The sequence below is a fragment of the Cardiocondyla obscurior genome, linkage group LG19, assembly GCF_019399895.1.
Source record: "Cardiocondyla obscurior isolate alpha-2009 linkage group LG19, Cobs3.1, whole genome shotgun sequence".
NCBI classification, from domain to species: Eukaryota; Metazoa; Arthropoda; class Insecta; order Hymenoptera; family Formicidae; genus Cardiocondyla; species Cardiocondyla obscurior.
The window spans coordinates 3,643,516-3,661,772 of record NC_091882.1 but is presented as its reverse complement, the minus strand read 5'-3'; the positions used below and the strand labels follow the sequence as shown (position 1 = coordinate 3,661,772).

General features: G+C 47.5%; 1 protein-coding gene across 5 annotated transcripts in view; it reads right to left on the bottom strand.

Moving 5' to 3' along the window:
• Nucleotides 1-18,257, bottom strand: part of LOC139110075 (ankyrin repeat domain-containing protein SOWAHA-like) — a 375,001-nt gene that overhangs the window by 206,043 nt on the left and 150,701 nt on the right. The window contains exons 1-2 of one of the 5 annotated variants that reach the window (XM_070669632.1): nucleotides 17,190-17,447; nucleotides 17,022-17,063 (exon numbers count right to left, since the gene is read on the bottom strand). The exons of 3 other annotated variants lie outside the window; for them this stretch is intronic. The gene's annotated coding sequence lies outside the window, so the exon portion shown is untranslated. Of the gene's footprint in view, nucleotides 1-17,021; nucleotides 17,064-17,189; nucleotides 17,448-18,257 lie in introns of those variants that run through there. One more of the 5 variants, XM_070669630.1, reaches the window with a different exon arrangement.

The window sequence follows — 18,257 nt, the reverse complement described above, 5'->3', positions numbered from 1 at the left end:
TGCTTAAAAGTATGGTTTAATAAACTCCCGGTGATTATCTCAGATAAGTCTAATATTAATCCCGGCCGACGTTGTGTCGGTCGTAAACGGCTACAAGATATGTCAGGCTACGTAGAATGATCTGACGATACATATCGTCGCTACTTATAACAAATGTAAGCAGTATTATAACTTCGGTCGCATTCACGGCGTCCGGTTGGTTTCCGATTACGTTACGACGAATTGTACGCGTGTACAAAGGAGGGCTTATCCTCGGAAGAAAAACCAACGGGGGTCAGTCGATATAACGTTGAGGTCGAAACGAGGCCCCGGGTTTCGCAGGAAGGCGAGCTAAGACGCGTCAGCAACGTGCGGGCATTTATTGTGTGATAAAGGCAACGTCTTATAACGGAAGCGCGATATAAATATCCTTACGGTCGCGAATCAAATTGACTCGGTGTCGATGTGTGCCCGGGGATCACCGTGGACGCGTCTCGTTGCACGCAACGTAGGCAACGCGATAACGAGAGCCGCCGTGCATCTCTTCTTCACACCGGATCTGACGATTATCCATCCGCGATACCCCGAGCCGATCATTAAGGAGATGTCCACCCGGACGTTCGTGGAAGGGCACCCGAGTGCTGCATTCGAGGATGCATCTGTGCGCGTGCAACATGCGCGCCGTGTCCCTCCGTTGTCGCGGCTATGTTATCTCGGTCGCCGATTATAACGAACGCAAGATACAGGGCTGCATGTAATCGGGCAACGCGATATTATCCGCATTGCAGATTTTACTGCGGCCGGGTATTAGCTACCGTACCCGTGTACGTCTATTAATTGCGTCGAGCGATAGTAATTCTTCCCCCGCGCTGAACCGGGAAAGCTTTCGATATCGCAAATAAAATATCTACGTTATTTTTTTTCTTCTCTCCCCCTATTTTTTTCTCTCTCGATATCGATATCGTTCGCGGTATCTTTTTAACGACCGTGCCGCAAGCGGAAGAGCCAAACCTCGCATCTCCTCTCGAATTTTTTTTTCCTCGTCTTCTCGCTCCTTTAACTCGTTTCGCTCGTCGTCGTCGTCAAGTAGTAGACCGTCGAGAGAATTCGGGATAGAGCCCGAAGTGAATCTATAGGCTCGTCATTATTTATAATTTTCCGCTCTGTTGCCCGATGTCGGCGTCGTTGCACCCTTGTGCTTCCGCGCCTTAAAAGAATGATCGAAGAGAGTCCTTTTTCTTTTGCCACCCCGGCACATCCGTTCGTCTTACTACGACGGCGACGACGACGACGACGACGACGACAACGATGGTAACTACGACGACGACGAGATGAGAAGACGGAAGACACGGGGAACAAGAGAAAGAGGGACTTGACCGCCCTCGCAACTCGAAGAGGCGTCGAGATGCCCGCCTCGATAATACCCGAGACAATGACCGACCGCCATCGTTACCCAGCTCGAAAACGCGTATTCGCGCGCGACACCCTGCGTGCCAGGAACGCTATTCTACACCTAGAATCAATTTATCAAGACCCGAAAAAGGTGCAAAGCGATCGCTCGCCGCCGCCGAAGTATCCGGCGCTCTTCGCGCGGGGGATTAGCCTCGTTGCGTTAACGAGTCGCTAATAAATTAAAGAAATATATTTCCCTCGTATATTACCAGTTGATGCGTATTATCGTACGTTCGGAGGGCAATCTTTCCGCCTTATTGCGATCGAGATGCGATTAACCGCGCGCAGAAAAAATACTGACGATGTATTTATGTACTGAGAAAGCCTCTCTCGCGCGGGATTACAGAGTTGCGACACGTCGTATAACCGGCGTGTGTTACGTCACGTTAAAATCCCCCTAATGACACGTCCTCGCGGGCATGATCTTCGAAGTCCGCCCGACAGCGCGAGATGCAATTAGCAGGGTCCTTAAGCGCGGCAATCTCGATGAGAATCAGCGGAACAGTTCGGCGGACCGGCCGCGCTCGCGCGCGTACCTTAATAGCAGATTTTTGCCCGATCTTCCCGAGATGCGACGGGGTGATTAAGTCACTCTTTAACAGTCTCGCCCGGGCGTGTGTGTCGCGTACCGTCCACGGCGCACACACGCTCACGTACGCGAAGGACCGGATAACGAGAGCACAGGGAAGGAACGTCGCTCGTCCGCATCTCGGAGGAGCTCGTTAGACGGCCTGCGCCTACCACACGCCCGACTTATCGTCCCGCTCGCTTCCGTTCGTTTCTCCTCTTCCTCGTTTTCATTGCCCCTTCGCGTGTCCCTCGTACGAGACTGTCCGTCAACGAGGGAAACGAAAAGCGCAACAACGCGAGGCTCGACTTCGCGGCAATTCACCATTTGCACAAAGCGGAGAAGAAAAGAAAAAAAAAAAAAAGAGGGGAGGGGAGGGAGAGGAGACGATCTTCAAAGCGACGTTAACGACGATCATCTGGCGGTTTCTGAATTCCAAATGATACCGTGCCTCGCGCTCTTTGAGTGTCGCGTATTTTTAGACAGCTAATTATATATATAGCGCGACCGATCGTCACCCCGCGTGATCAAGTCCGCTGATATTTTACTCTCACCCTTTTTTTTTTTTTATTTCTCACGGCACAGAATTGTCCTTCGGTAATACGCGCACGAGATCGAATTATTTCGCGTCCGTGTGGAATAAACGGCGCCGATACAGATTCCTCACACGAGCTCGGTGGTAAATAATAAAACGGCGGTTCGCCGTACAACTTTACGTTACACTGTGTCGATCGCTATCGACGGTAATAGATACTGTAACCGTGCCGCGTGTTATTCATATTAACACCGCCGTCTTATCGATTTGTTTTATTAATTTACAGTGCCGCGGCGAGGTGGACGCGGTTTCTAGATTGCCGATGACGGCGACGGCAACGATACTAGTTTTCTAATCGCGTTACGATCACGACACCACTGCTTTCTGCGGGCTTCTAAGCGATATCGTTTTTCCGCAGTTCTTCTTTTTTTTTTTCCAAGCTCCGAGACGAAGCGGCAACGCGCGAGGATCGCGATGTAGAGGGCGGGAATTAAAACGAGCGACCAGGTGCCGCGGTTGTGACGGAAACTTTATTTAAATAAAACTGACGTAAACCTCGATATTGCCGTTCGAGTTTATGCATTCAGGTATAACACGAGCTATTTCGCTTTTAATGATCGCGCGTAAAACATTCGGTCTTGATTAAACTAGACGTCAGTCGAGAAAGCGCGATGACGCGAGTCGCTGCGTTTCTCCCGATACCTGCAATTAAAAAAAAAAAGAAAGGATCCCTTTTTTTTTCGTTTCGCTGCATATATTTATCGTCGCGGAGTTTAAATTGTCTCTCGCTTTACCTTTCTTCGGAGGTGATCGTCCCGAATTTTCAATTGTAAATATATAAAATCAATCGAATAATGAATGAGGCTGATTAAATAGATTCACCTGTCGGATCATGTCCCGATCTGATATTCTAATGTACACGTCACGTTGCATTTCGGGGGACATCACCTGCTTTTCCGTCCGTCGCGTTAGTGGTATCGTTTGCGTGGCTCTTAAACGGCCGAGCAAAACGACCGAACACGCGTATAAATTGAAATTTACGAAGTAGTCGGTGGAATCGCGTGATAGAAGCGACCTCATCGTCGTTTTCTCGCCGGGAGCTGTGCTGATCGCGGATAAGGATCTCTCCGCTCCTTTCATTCACACTTTCGTGCGTCGTCGCGATTTCGTCGGAGATTCAACTCCCTCGGTTTGTCGCATCGCGACACTAACGATTTTCATTTATACCTTTTTTCTGCAACCCGGCCTTTCGCCCGGATCTTTAGAGAAGCATAATCGTCGCGCAAATTAATAATTTTCTTGTACCGAATAACGCAAGATTAAAGGAAAAGAAGAAAAAAAAAAAGAAAAATGTACAACAGACCGCGCTAGATGCCTCCTTATTTGAAAGATTCGTATACGGATTACAACGTACATTACATCGAGATTTCATACCAGTTTGTTAACCGATGCGAGCTCGGAGGAGTAATAAATTGCGGCTATTGACAGGCAACATGAGACTGCCACAGCGGAGGCATCGTCGCACACCAGGGTCCGTTCGTCCCGAATTTTTTTTTTTTCTTTTTTCTTTTTTTTGCGTTTCGCCTGGGGTCGCCGCGCCGCGACGGAACGGAACGGAAACCGTTTTGCCGAGAGACAAAGACCGAAATTCCATAGAGGCGTGAGGCACAAGGAGCTGGTAGTAGTCGGCGTAGCGGCGAGGTATGGTGGCTCTCGTCGTCTCGAGCTAAGCGTGGGCGGCCCTGCATCCGGCCTAAACTCCCCGAGATAATATAACGCCGGTTCGTCCGAGACATTTGCACCATCATTAAAATTCGCGATAGCGGATCGAACAGGCACGGTGACATCACCTTCGTTCGCGCGGGCCAACTAAGAACCTCGCGCGAAGGACTTCGCCGTGTTAAAACCCGCCCTCCCTGTTCGCCGTGCCATCGGCGACGGCCTTTCCGTCTTCCTTCGCCTCCGGGATCTATCTCGCGAGAAAGGAACTCCGGTGCAAGGCGGCGCACCGCAAACGCACCGATACACGCGTAGAGATTGATAACCATTTTGATAATTAGCGCGAGGTATTTTCCGCAAGAGCCGGTCTGCGATTAATCAGAATAATTCCCGACGTCGCACTCGTTTCCGCCAGAAATCAATCTTTACTTCGACGAAGTATGATATAGCGGATCATAAAATCCCAATAAATCGTCGGGTAATAAAATCGCGCTATAAATTATCTCGATGAGCGGCGAGATGCGTGAGAAATATCCTCCACGGTGACTTGAATAATGTATACTTTTACTTAATAGAAGAGAAATAAAATCATCAAGAGTCGATTAATTTTTTTTCCGACATATAAACAAGTGCCTCGTAAATCAAGTTAACGGCGTTGCCTACAGTTGCCCCGTGCGAGTGCAGTCTTAATCTTCAAAAGACTCACGTTCCCCGCGTCCCGAAAACCTATCCGTCGTTCCTCAAATATATTGTTGTTTCACGACTATTTTAATATCTCGCGGTAAAAAAAAAAAAAAATAGGAAAAAAAAAGGCTCGCAGCTATATCTAAGTGGATCAAAAGAGAACTGTCGAGCTGATTTTCCTAGAAATCAGGGGAGATTGGCGAAATCTAAACGGTATGATATTTCCGGCCGTTTCACTCCCGTCCGTTTGCTGCTAATCAGCGCTTAGTCATATCGACACCTGCATATCGGAGTCCGTGACGCCACTCGGCCGGGCGGCTCTTAATGCCCCGTCGAGAAGATCGTTCCAACAAGCGAAGAGATCGGAGCACTGCCTTCCGAGAATCTGTATACGCGGTACGTCCATTAAACACCGGTACAGCACTAAGCGTATTTAATAAAAATTAAGCCCCCTCGCGGCTGAGGCCGCCTGATTTCCTCCACTCGACTCCCCCCCCTCGTGCGAGTCCGGCCTCTCTTCCATCTTCGCGCGTATATTTATGCAGATGCGATAATTCGCGTCGGAGAATGCGTAACGGTAGCGGAGAATGCAAATGCGTTACGCTTATAAGCGGCAGAGGCGGGCACCGGCTCCGCGGTTTCGCGTCGCAAACCCGACGCACGCGTGCGTTTCCAGCTTCGACTTTACGTTACCGTCGCGTGCGTGTGCGAAAATTACGCGGTGGTCTGGCCGCGCGAGATACGATTGTATTCCGCGCGCACGGCTTTCGGTACTCGCGCGAACCGCGCGCCGGGTTTTACGCGGTACGTAAGGCGTGACGAGAGTAACGAGCTGTATCGGAGTCGCGCGCGATAAGGGCCGCCGTATACGCTGATGCGACTAATAGTCCGGCGAGGACGCTTGTTTATACTTTCGGTCGATGACAAGTGAGATTTGCATAAATATGCGGCGAGTGGAAGAAATGACGATTCGTGTCCCGCGATATTGATCGGGAATTTAATGTAAGGCGACGCTTGGGTGAGATGAATAAAAACGCAAATGGAGTGCGAAGGAGAGTCAGCCGGCGTACTTAACGTGAAACGTTAGGTATTAACAACATTCCGTCGCTCTCGCTCGACATCGGTTCGCTAAAGTGAAATACTCACGTCGCTGCATTATTATTATATTTCCGGTAACAATATGAATTCGACACGAAATTTATGTACGTGGCGCTTGCAGGAGGCTCGATAATTCGCCAATTTATCAAAATTTAGTGAAACGCGAATCGGAATTAAATTATAATAATCAAACGCGAGCGCATCGTTTCGGGCTGTCGCATTTCGCTCGGGTTTCCTCGCTCGCCTTTTCTGCTAACATCGAGAGAACGGCGCGCGGTCGCGCTACAAATCCGGCAAAACTCTCGCGGACGACACCTGCTGAATTATTCAGCGAGAGCAACCGCGGTGTCGTACGAGAGCGGCTTTTGATTGCTTCTCTTTCTCCTTTCTTCCTTTCGAGGGAGAGGCTCGAGGTGCGAGGCGATAGGAAGGGACGGAAGGAAAATTCTTCTATCGGACCGGACAGGTAGCCGAGAAACCGCAGCTCCGAGGGTCGCCGCGGAAACGCGTCCATCCCTTAGTACCTGTCCGGCAACAATCACATTTCCATCGACGCCGATCTGTTTTTACACAATGCCGGACACGCCTGACAAATATTTTCCTAGCAAAATTCTTCCGCGCGAGATCGAACAGCGAGATAACGCACCTCCATGAAACGCGATGGGCTCGCGAACCGAACGATCGCGCTGTCGCTAGTTTTTTTTTTTTTTTCGGAGTCAAAGACCGAACGTTATCGCGCTACCGCGTCCTTCCGAAGGAGCGCCGTCGAAGGCGATATTAAGATTAAACATTCGACGTAATTATCAGCCGGCGTCGTGGAAGTAAGAAAGCACGGGAAGCGATGTATCATCGGCCCCGAGGTCCGATTCGTACGAATGGAATGTTGATTGGCTTGATCGCGTTTTGCAAATCGTGATTAACGCGCGTCTTCCGGCTCGGCGGGCATCTTCCTCATCATCCGCGGCCGGGCATCTTCCGGCGTGATTTCGCGCGTTCCTTCTTTTCCGCTCCCGTCGCGTCGGCAGGGTCGGTCAGACGGTCGTTAATCTTTTTTACGACGCGGCTCGCGCGGAAGAGCCCCCGCTTCTCTCGGAGGGGGAGGAGGGGTGACGAAGGAGGTGTCCCGCGCTAATAAATAATTTCTCGCGTAGTCCCTGTAGATCTGGCGATGATAACCCGGCTGAAATACGCCGGACACCGGTCTTCGGGGAGGCACGTGAGGACGTGCAATACGCGTGCAACGGTGGTTACGCGGGGCGGGCACGAACGCGAAGCGGGCGGCGAGAGAGAAAGAAATAGGACTTTACACATACACCCGCACCACGCCCGATCGGGATGAAAGATGGTCGCGCTTCATAAGAGATATGAGGACGTATAGTGGGACGAACGTATCAGGGGAGCAATTATATAAAAATGTTGTGTCCTGCGGTGGCGAGCTATTTTAACTTACTCAATACGCAACGCAGTTTGTCATCGTTAGTTTGCCGTTGTAGCCCTTGTAACTCGCCCCTTATTACCGAAACGCGCTTCTCTAGGTTTACAGATCTCGCCCGCGCGAGGAAAGTGATTAATATCGACATAAATCGTATTATTTCTTTCTCTCTTTCTTTTTATTTTTTTTTAAATTTTTATTTTAAATGACTATCGCGATTCAAGTCCAAATTAATGTTTCTCGCGATCGATGTCATTACGATGATGAGAAAAAGCAAAAAGATGGGTCGCAATCGCGTGATAATATACTTATGGTGCTCGAAGTACCGGGAATGCTTGCGGAACATGCCGAAGGATGGGAACCTCGGGGAAGGACCGCGGTGGCCCTGGAGGACCCGGTGGTGGTATAAGAGCGCAATTAAAATGCCGCGCTAGCGCCACTCAGCAGCAACCGCCGATAAATAAACGCGACTACCGCCGCACAACGAGCGGAATAAGTGTGCAGGAGGACTGTTCCGTAACCAGCCAGCCAGTCAGAAAGGTGGTAGTTGAAAGAGAGAGCCTCCTCCGCGGGATTCTCTCTCCTCTCGCTCGCCCGTCTCTCTTCCACCTTGTCCTTTTCGTTTCCGTTTTCATTCTGCCCCCGCAGTTTCTCTCGTCGCGCCTCTCTCCGTCTTACTCTTTCTCAGTCTCGCGCTCGCGCACACAAATACGCACGCACACGTGTGCACGACGGACAGACATTCTGCCTTCTGCCTCTGGCGCTCACAATAAAAAGGTGGAGACGCTTAGCCCATGCGGCCATGTTCCTCATCCCCCTGTCGGTATCACCGGCTAACCCCCCTCCCTCCCCTCCGTTCGCCCCCTCGTCGTCCTCGCCGCGGAAAAAGCACGTAACGTATAGCCGCGATCTAATTGTTGGAATTATCGTCTGACGCGGCACCGTAAGAAAATAGCCGTGGAGAACGTCAGGAAAGATACCGCTGGAGCATCCGGTATCCGAGCCGATTCATTGAGATATGACTCGCATGCGAGCTCGCGCGGGTTTTCGAACCGTCGTTTCTTTAAACCGAATAAATTGTTGAACTTTTCCGAAGCGCTTAAAATCGTTAAGATCTATCTTAATTAACAGATACCTAGTTTATTTATTAAATAATGTAATAATTGTTTTATCGTTATCGGTTCTACCGAAAAAAAAAAAATGAAAAAAGAAAGAAAGAAAAAATAGAAACAATGAAATAAAAGTCGGATTGCAAATTAAAAGCGAGCTCGTCAAAAGTAAGCAGAAAGCTGCGAGGCGTTCACTTGCTTTCGAAGGCGCGAAGGTAGATAATTGTTAGAGTTATCACATTTCGCCACGGTAAAAAAATGTCAGACCGCAGAAGCATCGGCTGTGTGCCAGAGAAGAATTATCTCAATAGCAAGTGCAAGCTCGAAGCACGGCCCATTGTTCTGCCAAGACGCCCGGCTCTTTGGCGTCTCGCGCTATCGCTCTATGAAAAAAAAAAAAAAAAAAAGAAAGAAAAAACGCGGTAATTGCTGCGCTCGTTACCGTTCCTGCCGATGCGGCGTAATCGGGGACCCTCCTGACAGAAAGATAATAAATGGTTTTCCTTTCAGAGCGTACCGTGCGCTCGCCGCGTGAATGCCGCGAGCGGATTTTTAATATTATTTCGCCCGGCGCGATAATCACACGTGACGCATCGACGAATATTTAACTTTCGGCGTCGTTAAGCTGCATTATTTGATAAAACGGCATACGCGTCGTGGAGGAAAGTCACGAGCTGGTTCGTACACGATGCCCGACTGATACGGCCGAGATCAAGATCGACCCGCGGCATGCGTGAGTGGAGAAGAGAAATGTCGGCGGGAATACAATTGGGGACCTTTGCACCCTCGTCGTATAGATAGAAACGGAAACGGGATCCGCGGTGAGGGCGCGCAGATATTTACGAGGCAATAATTTAACCGCCACTTAGCCGGCTATTAATTTCGGAAATTGCTGAGAAAGCAGGAAATTATGAGAAAGGGAGGAGAGAGAGAGAGATAGAGAGAGAGAAAGAGAGACGAGCTGACTTCGGAATATCTGCGATTCGTTCGAAAGAGACGAATATCACGTCCCAAGCAGAAAAGGAATCTCTTTCCCCGGGCCAAGAACATGTGTGACTCGTTGGGCATACGTTCTAATTCTTTCCGCGAAATCTTTCGCACGCCGGAATCCGTCTGCACGCGCACATGGTCGTTATGATCTCGCGAAGAGGCTCGTTTAGACTCGGTGATTGATCGTCATTCGCACGCAAGTCCCGCCGCGTTGCTTTTCTTTTAAACGTTTTCATAATTTATTTTATGTCACGGCACATGCCGGATCCGTGTCGCGCGATTGTAATTAAGAGCGCCCTGAGCGTGAGCGGTGGCGCCTTTCTCGCACGTCTCTACATCCCGCTTCTCGCGAGCAGCTGCACGCACGTCGAAGCTGCCGATGACGCCACCCGATAAAAGAAAGCGTCGCGGGCGATTGATTGGAGCTGCGCGCCCACGGTATGCCCGCCGAATGGATTTCAATTATGCCCTACTATTTGCGAAGCACTCTCACGCTTGACGCGATGATTTCATATCTGCCCGGGCGGACGGCCCCGGTGGGTCCACCACGGTTGCCCGATATACGATATTAATACGACTGACCGCCGACCCTTATTTTCACCTCTTTTTTTTTTTCTTTCCCTTCTGCTTTTCCGTCGTCCCGGTGGTCTCGTCGTACAAGCCCGCGTGTATATTCTCTCATGATTAAAGGGACGGTAAAAAAGAATTTTACCTGCTGTAAAGCGAGGTCAAAGAGCCAAGTTGATTCTTTGGTCAATTCTATCGGTAGAATGAACGATACTGAGAACTTGTGTCAAGTAGCTCTAATGAGACAAGCTGCGATATACTACGTTTTTACAAAAATTACTTGCTCGAAACGGGACGAGAATCTTGAACCGCGACGAAGAAAATTAAGCGACGTGCAATCATATTAATTCGAATATTTTTCTGTCTCGTAAAAATGTATTTCTTAAAAAAATTACACGCGGTAATATAAAATGTAACGTAACGTTGCGATAATTATTAAAAGACAGTAAGAGAATATTACTCGCGTGCCTTCGAATATCTAGTCAATTAAAAAAAAAAAAGAAAAAAAAAATTTATTTCTATAAACGCAACCAGTCACAATTAATCAATATCTCGCCATAATTTAAATCTTAAAAATAGCGACTGTGCATCGATACGATAATACCTGTTTTAAATCGGGAACAAATTTTTATTTCAGCATGCTGCTGCTATTTCGAGGTATACATAAAATTTTCCTACGCAACGATATTTCGTTACTATTCGCGGATATTTTTAGATGTGATAATCCCGCTGGATTACACATAGTGTACTTCGTACCCAGTGTAATGTACCGTGTAACTTTGTTGTGCTTGGCAAATTCTTAGTTATTTTGTTACCTTATAACGCGTAACGATGCCGTTTAAGACATACGAGCTTATGTATCGGGTAGCATTAATACTAAACGAAAGCTTGCTAAATTCTCCGAAGACGGAACGCGATAGTGTATCAAGAAATATCGATGTAGAAAATTAATATGAGCCTGCGCTCGTGTTCTTTCTAAAAATATTACCTCTTCGTAATAAGGCTGTCGCAAAAACTGCGGGTTACGTTGGAAAATAATTACGTGATTGATTACCCACGCGAGTGTAAGACAACCGATCGTTCGCGCGCTATTGTCGCTCGTACCGCGGATACGGCGGACCTTTCGCTGGAACGTAAAAACAGTTTAATCGACAGGGCATCTCTAGAACGTGGTCGAGAGTTCAGCGAGGAACTATGGATTTATCGCGGTATTGATGGACGTCGTCGGGCGGAGAAACGAAAGGCTACATCTACATCGTTGTTTCCAGATGAACCCACGCTGTGAGACGTATGTTCTTACGACAACGACGAAATTTATCTCGTGCTGTCGGTAACAGAGATCGAAGACTTTCACGGTTGTAGCTTGGAAGACCCGCGGCGAAGTTCAACGGCGCGCCGCGTCGTTAGGAAACTTTTGGTTGATTGCCAAACGAGGACGAAGATGAAGAGGCGAGAGAGAGAGAAAGAGAGAGAAAGAGAGGAAGAAGGAGAGCAGAAAAGAGAGAGAGAGAGAAAGAGTTCGACACTCTTGGTTCATGATATTTTGTACTTGTCGACAAATAATAAATGTAACACTCGCAGCTACATGGATGATCCTCTTATGATTTTGTACCCTGTCACATATTTAAAAAACGCGAGAGAGGAAGTACCGGCGCGTAGATAATTATAGATGATCAATTTGTCATGATATTTTCGCGAGTTGATTTCTGTAGGTGAAATAATTAATGGTACAAGAGTAAAGCTATGTTACATGCCGGATATAATTTCTTGTCTGTCCAGTAGATTTAATTCTCAAACAGAATAAAAGATCGATAACGAATGTGTCACTTACTTTTTTTTTTCTTTTTTTTAACATGTATATAAATTTCAATAGCACAAAATGCGATATTTTTCTAAAGAATTAATTACAAATAAAACTTGCAGTATAATTTATTAAAAAAAAAAAGTGTCGCGCAGAAATAATTAACAACAAAATTTCTAGGATAATTTTTAATAATGAGCAGTTTATTTGTGAATCCAATAAATGGAATTCGCAGAAAAATCTCACGATGAAGTATCTCTAGTAAGAAGAACCGTAGGAATTCATCATGAAACAAGAGGATCGCCTTACGTGGGGAAAGCTACGTGGTATGTCACGAAGTTCTATGAGGTATGGCGGCAATAGACGTTAAGCGACTTATGTGGATAATCGGATGCCCGGAGATATCTCATATCGATGGCCGGATACTATAGATATGCGACGAATGAGTTCAAGTATGCCGGACGCGCGAGTTTGATATGATCGGCCTCCCGTATTTATTGCTTGTACCTGCTATATGATACCAATATTCCCGCTGATGCTGCCAAATTGGAAGCACGAGCTTTTAGACAACCGAGGGTCCAAATGCACAGCCAACATATTTATATAATCAAAGTTCACTTCTGATTAAAACAAAACTCGTTATCGAATGTCGATTATTCTTGGAAATCCAAAAAAAAAAAAAATATATATATTTTATCCGGTTTTAAATAACGCGATGTAATAAAAATATGGCGAGAAAAAGAGAGATCTGATTACGCCGTAATAATTTTATAACTGCAAGTGCAGGGAAAGAGACGGTATTCTTTCGCGCCGTTCGCGGATAGTAAAATGTTAATAAAATTCGAGTTACGTGTATACAACAGGCTTAGCTCTAACGTCGCGCTCGCTGCGAAACGAGCCGCAATGTATCACGTAAGGCGGTCATCACGAGCGACGCGTGCAACGCATCCGAAACCAGTGTCGGCAATAAAACACAGTAACCCCGTGAATAATCATAACGTAATGTCGAACCCATAAAGTGCACAAAGGGCGGGCAAGTCACCCCAGCTATGTCGATGGTCGTCAACACGCGTTCCCCGGTCTCCCTCTCGATCTGTTTGCGAGTCGCGATACGCGCGTGTCTCCCTCATTACGTCGCATTCGCGACGCCACGGTGCGTGACATTGTTTAATGATCATTCTTCACACGTCGTCGTCAGAAACGTGTCAAGATTTTCTCTTGATTAAAGCAATTACAATCATTTTGCACGACGCGTAAAATAAATTTCACTCCTTTTAACGTAATGAGCTCGCCCTTTATAATTATTATTTAAATTGTACTTTATCGATGGTTATTAATATTTCTAAAAATTCTAGAATTACACACGAACATCCGATTATCGCTTGGCGCCAATGAGGAGGGAGGGGGAGAACGGCGAGGGTATCTGACTACTGCTTACTACATCGAAATGCAAATACTGACAACGTTTCGCAACGCCGCTTCCTGTTTCCCCGAGTCTGGCCCCGTGTACTAATGCAGAAACTTGTACTTCCTGTGTAACGCAACTTGATCGTTTTCAAGAACGTCAGCAGATTTCTTGGAAATCCGTCGACGTGCCACTTCGACGTCGCTTCATCAATGAACCGTGTGTTTCGCAATCGATTGGACCTTACACGTTATTGTTGCCGTTTATCAGAAACTGCTTGTAGTAATTTCTAAGAAGTGCATTCAGTGAATTTTCGAAATACGAAAGGTAGGTGCTGATTTCGCGTGTCTGACTTTTAAATGATATACGTGTGCAAAACATATTCTGATATACGCCGCTACATTTATCAGCGTCCTTTTATGGCCGCGCGGCCGCTGCGCCGTGGGTTTCTAACATTAATTCAACTTTATATCGTGGAAAATCGTGACATTGCGAACAATAACTGTATGACGTGAAACGATGCGATTTCATGGCTCCGCGATACTCGGCGCCTCGTACGCGAAGCACTTAATGCAGAATAGCGCGGCCGACCCCGCCAGAGAGCGCCGTACCTTTTAATGCTCGGCCAAGGGTCGAATTTATGTGCCGTCCTGTGCAGTTTAATTCGGATTAAACTTATACTGCAAGGAACGAATTAAAGGGATTTGCGATTGGACACGTTGTATATGGACGGTCGCCGCTCTGTCGGGGCGAACGCGGAGGCTCGGAGAAAAAGAGAGAGACAGGGGGAAAGGGGAATGAGAGACTGGCAGGGGGGAGAGAGGGAGAGAGATCTCGGACTCTGGCTGCGCTCGACGTCGCACCAGTCAATTTGATTTATCGGCACGACGCCTCCGTTTCGCCTCGCCTCGTCCGCGTCGCGACGCCCTCCTCTCGCTCCGTCTCTCGCCCGCCGTTTGCTCCTCTCGCGTACCCTTCTCGCGCCCTGCAGTCGGATACAAATATCCAGAGGAAAGCGTCTCTACCGTTAGACATAGCCCGCCGAAACGCGACCGGCTTATTTTTTTACCGATGGATAAGTACCCTCGCCACCTTTCACGCGGTATCTATTCTCTCACGCCTCGCGATTAATATTTTGTCGAATAAAATTTAACGTACGCTCGGTAACTTAACGGATGCTGCGAGGTTTGTCTGAGATTTCGTACTAGCAAAGATCTATCTTTCGCGACTGCGCCACCGACACCGGCTTGCTATTTCAGAAGACTCGCTGCAAAACGCGTACAACGCATTTCAGAGATGACCCAGAACCGTGAAGGCGGGCATCTCACAGTTGAGCGCGGATGAGCCGGATTAGCCTCTTACCTCCGCGTCCGTGGATGCCTATAACTGCTGATGAATACGGATTAAGGGAGCACTAGCTGCGCACGAAGCGCAAAGCTGGTCTTGCGCGACCGAAGGAATCCGGTGATTTGCCAGGGAAGAGAGATAGAGAAAGAAAGACAGAGTCTATCCATCTGCCGCGACAGGAGTGCGATAATCTCGTTTGCAGAACCAAACACTCCTTACTTCGAGATTAACACATTCGAATGGGCCCCGAGTGCCTCGCGCTCGATTTCTCGGCTCTATTTAAAGGACCAGTGACGTAGGTATCTAATTATATTAATATAAAAGTACCACGAAATATTCTTTCTAACCACGAAGCTTGGCAATTAACGAGAAACTATTCTAAACGTGAAATATATATAATTTCGTATTTTATACCGAATATTTTATATGAGATATATTTATCGTTGCGTATTTTCTCTCCGCGAAAAAATAATTTCAAGTTTATTTTGTACTTTTGATTCGTCTTTCGGTAAAAATTCGCAACATTGTCGAAACAAGGCATAAAGTTACGGAGATGGTACCGCGGCATCCGATATCGCATACTATTCTGGACCGACTTGAGACCCACCGATTTGAGAATCATGCATTCTACCGTTCCCTCCCGTCGTTTCCCTCGAGTTACTATCCTCCGCTTGCCTACTACCACTCCTAGGCTCTTACGGTCGTAGGGACGAAATGAAACCCTCAATATCGGTGATTGCTGCCGCAAGACGCTTTCCCCGCCGTCCCTCCCGCATCTCGAGCGGAAAAAGGAGCGATTCCGCTCCTACTACGGGACGTCTTCTCGTTTCTCCTCGGTCATCTTTCTTTATCTCTCTCTCCCTTTCTTATGCGAGGGGATGTTGACTCGCTGCTTGGCTCCAACTTTTATGGAGATGCATCCTCTAATATATCCGGGCTCCGCTTGCTCGCGCTTGTGTTTGACGAGCGTACTTCGTGAAGTATATTATCTGACGGGCGAGAGACCTCATCTTCTTCTACCCTCACCCATTCGATTCCCTCCACCCCAGCGACTTTGCCGCCGCTTGCCTTTGCCTTTACCTTTCGACCATTTCCCTCCGATCTTTGCCCTCTATCGATACCGCGCGGCCCTACCTTCTATGCGGCTTACTCGAAAATCATTCGAATGCGATTTCGGGATCTGATTAGGGCAGGATATAAGAGGCCAGATTATGACGCGAGAGACGAAGAGAGAAGAAAGATATATTTTCGGAAACGTACGGCGCGAGTTTCGTCGCGTGACGAACTAACGAGCAATCACCGCGACTCTGCGATTCGGCGAACGGAGAAAATTATAATATTAACAATGCGATGCAAAATAAAATTTTCGTAAGCCTCGCGGAGAAGTCTGATGTCGATATCAGCGGTGCAAATCTCGCAGCGATTCCATTCGACGTAAGACACAGAAAGCTGAAGGCACCTTTCGCAGATACCCGCGACCGACGTAAGATATAAAAGTCTTTTCATTTTCTTTCTTTTTTTATCTTTTTTTTTTCATAAAGATTTTAGTAAGTACGGCGCTACCGTGCTCCTTTTCTATCCCTGCGAGGAATGTCAGCGCGAACGAGAGCTTCGCGAACTCTAGTTTCCATAGTAACACGCGGTGGTACCTCGCGGCCTGTGAATTTTTATAAGATAATCGCGAACGAAGCGCGGCCGTAGACTTCACGCGCCGCGCGCTGCCTCTCCCTCGCTCGTTCTGCCGCGCGTGAAAACCAGGAGATAATCTCTTGCTTTTTTCTTTTTTTTTTTTTTTTTGTCGAACCCTCTTTTGCTCGCCCGTCCGCCCGCACCAATATGGCAACTTTCCAGTTTCCGCCCTTAGGCAGTTGCGCCACGGTGAGGAATAGAGCGGTTACGGCGGTACGCGAATGGAGGTGGAGGGTCGGACTATTCGTTTCCCCCATTTTACCGATATAAATAGCCTTAATTAGCGGACATTCATCGGTTACGGTTAATGGATCGTCAAGCTGCTATACATTAAACGGCGGTGCTATATCGCCTGTCCTTAAATTGAGAATCCGTCTATCACGATCGATAAGCTGCGACGCTATGGATTTACCCACCCAAGGATCAGTTCGCGTTTAATTTTTATGGTTTTTATGCTACTGTCGAGTCGGCAATTTTGAGGTTATGTTTGAATTATTTTTTTTTATTTAATATTAATTATAATTTTTATTTCATAATTATAATTGAGTAACAATTGAGTAATAAAGTATAATCGACGACGGGTTACTGGTTTAAGAGACTCCAATTAAAAATATATATATATATATATATTTATTATGCAACTTACCAATCTGCAAGCACTGCAGCGGAGTTGTTGTTCTGCCGGTGACTGTAACATAAATAGAAACATATTAATGTAGACATGTATATTGCTATAATATTAATAAAATAATTAAAAAAAAGAGGATTAGAGTTTTTTTTCTTTTTTAATTTTATTCCAAAAATGTATGCCTACCTATAAGTTGCTCCGCCGATGCAGGATGCCCCCCGGGCCTGCTCCTCCTCTCAGATGGGACGTGACGAGCCATCCTTCCGCGCACTAGAAACTCGCGAACGCACTCCCGCAAAAATATAACCGTAAAAAAACGCCCGAAAAATTAGCGGCACTCCCGATACGACCGACGAACCGGCTGCGGCTCGTATATTCACTATCGGCGCGCGGTACTTTTCCCGAACGATGCGAAGCAGCAATGTTTCCCGCGTACTTAATTTCCTTCAAGTTCTTAAAAAATCCCTTGTACGAAACGGGCTGAGAATCCTGGCTGCGACGAGAGAGACGGGCGAGGTGCAGATCTCTCACTCTAGCATGGCAGTTGCCGGAACTTGCCGTAGAAAATTTTGATGGAAGCCGTGGTCGAAAGTCGCCGAGTAATACGCAACGCAGTTCAAGTCGGACGCTCCGTGCACGCTGCGTCCCCGCGTCCCCGCGTCCCCGCGTCCCCGCGCCCGCTTCGTGTAACCTTGCCGTTCCAAAACACTTGTTCGATGCACGAAACGGAGCACACGGCGATGCATTAGAATAACGGAGGAGTACAGGAATGATTGTTCGTACCCGAGTCGACGACGTCGACACTTATTCGTATGCGACCCTTTTTTATCCGCGGACAAAAGTACTCGTAATTGCAGAGCGATTACCGACACGTGCTCACGCCCGAGACTCCGCAATTCGACTTACCGTTTAAGATTACGGTACTTAGATAGAAAGACACAACCGCGTAAAGATGTGAGACGGTAATAAGTCCGATCGTCTCTGTCCTTCTCGCGCATACACATCGAATGTTTCTTTGCCTGCTGCCGTAACCTTGTCTCTCCGGAGCACTTTTTCGACGCACGAGACCGAGCACAAGACGACGAGTAGAACGACGCGGGAGGACAGAATATGATTGTCTGTTCGTTACTCGATAAAGTCGACACTTATGCGTACGCGAGACTGTCCTCCGTGCGGCCGAAAATACGCGTAATTGCGGAGCAATTATCGACACGTGCTCACGCCCGAGGCTCCGCAGTAAGAATGATCTTTAGA